The sequence below is a fragment of the Octopus bimaculoides genome, chromosome 26 (genome assembly GCF_001194135.2).
Source record: "Octopus bimaculoides isolate UCB-OBI-ISO-001 chromosome 26, ASM119413v2, whole genome shotgun sequence".
Taxonomy (NCBI): domain Eukaryota; kingdom Metazoa; phylum Mollusca; class Cephalopoda; order Octopoda; family Octopodidae; genus Octopus; species Octopus bimaculoides.
Genome location: NC_069006.1, coordinates 5,717,931 through 5,722,759, shown reverse-complemented (window position 1 = coordinate 5,722,759; position 4,829 = coordinate 5,717,931).

The window sequence follows — 4,829 nt, the reverse complement described above, 5'->3', positions numbered from 1 at the left end:
TTATGATTGACCGTTGACTGGACACTATTCAATTTTTTTTCTCCGTGTTTTTCTCCTTGTCTCCGTATTCTTTCTGTTGAAGAGCGTAGCTCGAAACGGCAAATACTTTCCGTATTCCCGAGCGTCATACTAATACATCCTTTTGTTATTTACACCACCTGTCCTCGTCTGTTGTTGTTTTTTCGTATATTCTCCCATATATATATATATATATCGTCAAGCATTGGGTTCGACGGTTTCCATCTAGTCTCCTCGGCTTATGTCTGTGCCGAAAATGACTATGGAGTCCAAGTCGGTGGTGAAAGAGTCGTGGGCAGAACTCGCACAGGATGGTTTGAGGATGTTGAAGACTCTCCTTTCTTCTCCTGCGTTTTGCTTCCTCACTCTGTTGTTTGTTCTACTTGAAGTAGCTGGCTCCATTGCGGATAGCACTCCTCCAGGCTGTCCTATCCATGGCAATCTGTTCCCGTGAGGATAGCTGGATGTTAGCTTGAGCCAAGGTCAGTTTGAGCTGGTCTTTAAAACGGAATTTCGTATCTCCTCTGGGTCTTGTTCCGATTGCAAGTTCTCCATAAAGCATGATCCTTGGGAAACGAGAGAGTTCCATACGCTGGATGTGACCTGCCCAGCGGAGACGATGGCGAAGAATGGTGGCTTCGACACTTGGTAGTGAGGCACGGTGAAGAACCTCATTGTTGGTAACGTGATCTTCCCATTGTATGCTGAGGATCTGTCGTAGCTTCGATTGCTGGAAGCATTCAAGGCACTTGAAGTTACGGAGGTACAATGCCCAAGTCTCACAAGCGTAGAGTAGAGTTGACAGGACAATGGTACAGAAGACCATAATCTTTGTACGGATGGTCAGCGCATGATTGAAGAATACATGTTGGCTGAGTCTGCCGAAGGCGAAGTGGGCCGCCCCAATCTGGTTCTCCACGTCATTTTCACACTTGGGGCTCTTCGAAAGGATACTTCCAAGGCATGTAAAATGTTCAACTTCTTCTAAGGGTTGGCGCTGTTGATGCTAATGTTTGTGGGTGGACTGTTCTGGCCTGGTGCAGGTTGGATCAGTGTCTTGGTCTTTAATGTGTTTACCTGCATCGTGAAGCGTTCGTAAGCCACATTATAGGCCATCTGCGGTCCAGCTCGGAGTGGCATTGTCATCGGCATACTGCATCTCACGGACTGAGATGGCGGAGGTCCTTGTCTTTGCAAGGAGACGTGCAAGATTGAAGAGTCCACCATCCAAGCAATAGCGGATGTTGATGGAAGGCGAGCCTAGTGGGATTTCGTTGAACATGGTGGCCATGTACAAAGAGAAACAGGTTGGTGCCAGGACGCATCTTTGCTTAAGATCCCCAGTGATGGGAAACAGGTGTGTGATGGAATTTTAATGGCATACCCTACCCACCATGCATGCCATCATGGATGGAGCTGGCCATGGCAACGAAGTCCTCCGGACATCCAAATCGGGCAAGGGCGGCCCACATTACAGGACGGGGGACCTTGTCAAAGGCTTTCTTTAGATTCCAGAAGATGAACATTGCAGGCTGTTGTTGTTCCTGATACTTCTCCTGGAGTTGAGGGGCACAAAAGATCATGTCGATTGTGCCTCGAGAGGGTCGAAAGCCACTCTGGGACTCAGGGAGGACATGATCTGTGAGGATGAGGAGGTGATTGAGTAGTATACGGGCGAAGATCTTACTTGCAATACTCAGGAGTGAGATTCCCCGATAGTTGTTGCAATCCTCTCGGTCTCCCTTCTTGTAGATGGTGATGATAGTTGCATGGCGGAAGTCGTTGGGCGGTAGTGGGTGGGGGTCTTGCTTTCTCAGATCTTGAGGATAAGGAGCATCAGATGATCTCTCAGCTCAGGACCTCCGTGCGTGAAAAACTCAAACGGGATGTTGTCTGGTCCTGGAGCTTTCCCCGGCTTCCTGCACGCAAGTGCCTTGTTGAACTCATGACATGAGGGTGGCAGGGACATCCAATGGTGGATGGGGAGCTGTGGGGAGTTTTGGAGGAGATCGTCAAGCGTGCATAAGTGGTCGTTAAGTAGGCACTCGAAATGGGACTTCCAGTGATCAAGGATTCCCTGGGTGTCGGTTATCGTAAAGCTAGCTGCGTTCTTCAGGCCACCCACTGATGACCTTGTGGGCCGAAGATCTCTTTGGTTGCAGCATAAAAGCTACGCAAGTCTCGTTGGTCGGCACAGTTTTGCATCTCCTCTGCTTTCTTCTGCCACCAGATGTTCTGAGCTTCTCAAATTCCTTGCTGGCATTCCGCTGGCATTCCTTGCTGGTATTTTCGTTTGGTCTCCGAAGTGGCATGGTTCTCGATGGCTAGGTGCATCCGGAGTTTGGCTTCGATAAGACAGGAGATGGTCTCATCATTCTCATTGGTCCTTCTTCCAGGCAAAGTCAATCGTCTGCTCAGCGGCAGCGGTCATGACTTCACGAACGTTGGTCTAGCAATCCTCAATGGAGGTTGGCTCTGGGAGATCCATCAGGTGTCTCTCAATGGATTCTCTAAAGTCTTGGGATGCCTGTGAGTTCCAGAGTTTAGCGCAGTCGAAGTGTCAGCAAGGAATGTTTGCCGAGACCACTTTGGTGGGCAGCGAATCCTGATGTCAAGGTGAGAAATAAGAAGGCGGTGAGCTATCCAACAGTCATCTGCACCAGGCATGACGCGGGTGATTCGTACATCGCATCTGTCCCTGGATCTTATCAGAATGTAGTCAAAGATGTGCCAGTGTATAGACCATGGTGTTTCCAGGTTGTTTTTTGTTGGGTAGGGAGACGAAATAGGGAGTTGGTGATGACGAGTTCATGCACAGCGCAAAGGCCCAGGAGGAGCTGGACATTGGCATTGCATTTCCCAATGCTGTGATGGCCAAGAATGCAATTCCACAGACAATGGTCACTGCCGATTCTGCTGTTAAAGTCCCCCAACATGAGTTTGTCATGCGCAGGGACTGTCTGGATGGTGCAGTCCAGCAGGTTGTAGAATGAAACCTTTACGTCACAGAGATCAGCGTAAGGAATCTGTCCCGAATGAGTGGAATCTGAACAGTTATCAGGCGCTCACTGATGGCAGTTGGAACAAGTCTGGATTGGTCCACGACTTGCATCTTGATGGCAAGGCCAACGCCCTGGAGGTGTGGTTCATTAGGATTCTTCTTCTTCCAAAAGATGGTGTATTTGGAGCCAGCTTCTCTGATGCTGCCTTCTCCAGGAAGCCCATTCTCGCTCAAGGCTGCCACGTCGATGTTGAAGCGGGCACGTTCCTCGCAGAAGAGGGCTGAATGTCACTCTGGTCGATTAATGTCACTATTGTTCTGGATAGTGCAGATGTTCCAGGCTCCAAAGGTGAGAGGTTGTGAAACAGAGGATTTAGTTGAGTTCTGACTGCTAAGTGGGAGGTCTGCCAACCGCAGTATGCTGGCCAGAATGAGTTGCCGTGTCCGATGTTTACCCCACGTATTCTAGGGGCTTCCCCTTGAAGGGTGGGTTGTGGTAATCCTAAAGAGGCCGGCCTAGTCATGAGTCTAGCTGCTGAACTCCAATGTCATGGCTATTCACTGGAGAGTGACCGAGATTTGCTACCAAAGTGTGGTCACAGACTAGAGGCTTTCAACTTTCCAGACCTGCCTCTGGTGCCCATGATACCATCAACATTGGGCTTTTTGAGACAGATTAGGAAGGTGAAGCCATTCGCTAATTAAATTGCTTCAGGTGATTGTGGCTGCACAACGACCACGCACATGCACTTGGCCAGGAACTTCTCCACTGCAGCTCAACAATTGAGACGTGCAGTCTTGATGAGGCTGGTTGCACTGAGCTGCCAGAGTCTATCCGCCTTTGTCACGCCTGCCCACCAGGCATTGTCCTCACTGCCAGAGTCAATCCGTGGGGGCTTGAGATAGCCCTCCTCCGCTTACTCCACTGTTGGGGTCTTGATGTTGATGTTTGGTCATGTTTAGTCTGGGACCTCATCCTCGACTTTGCTGCCATGGGTGGCCCTACCTGGAGTCTAAGACTCCAGACGGTATCACTCTCAGAATCATTGGAACACACAAGCTCTTCCACCACGATAAGACCATCGGAAGATATATATATATATATATATATATATACACACACACACACACACACACACACACACACATATAAAGGCTGTATGGTAAGAAGCTAGCTTCTCAACCACATGGTTCTGGTTTCAGTCCCACTGCAAGGCACTTTGGGCAAATGTCTTCTGCTATTGTCTTGGGCCAATCAAAGCCTAGTGTACAAATGGTAGCATGATTGAACTGGTATCATTTAAAAGCTGAAAGTATCAAGTTTTCTTCTGTTAATTTAATTTTAATTTAATTAATTACATTTAATTTAGTTTTGTTTTTTGTCTCTTTTCAGATCCAGTAATGTCATTCACAAAACACGAGAAGTCATTTTGCATCCAACATTTACCAGGCAGGCACCAGACAGATGTTCCATTTTGAATTGGCATGCAAAATTTAAGGAGGAGGAGTGCTTGTGCCCAGCATTGAGAACAGGATGCCCCTCAACTTCAGATGGTATGGTTGAACAAGTAGGGCCAGCCTTTCAGTCCAGCCCAGCCCCCCAGCAACCAGTCAGGATAGCCAGTCGAGAACTTCAGTTCCCATCAACAACTGTTGATGTGTCTTTAGGAGGAAGGCTGCAGTTCGCACCACGCGAGCTGCAATTGGTTCAACAGGTGAAGGACACTGATGAACCTATTCCCCATGAATTTTGCACAGGGGTGTCCTGTTCTCTTTGCCAGGCACAAACACTCCTCCTCCTTAAATTTTG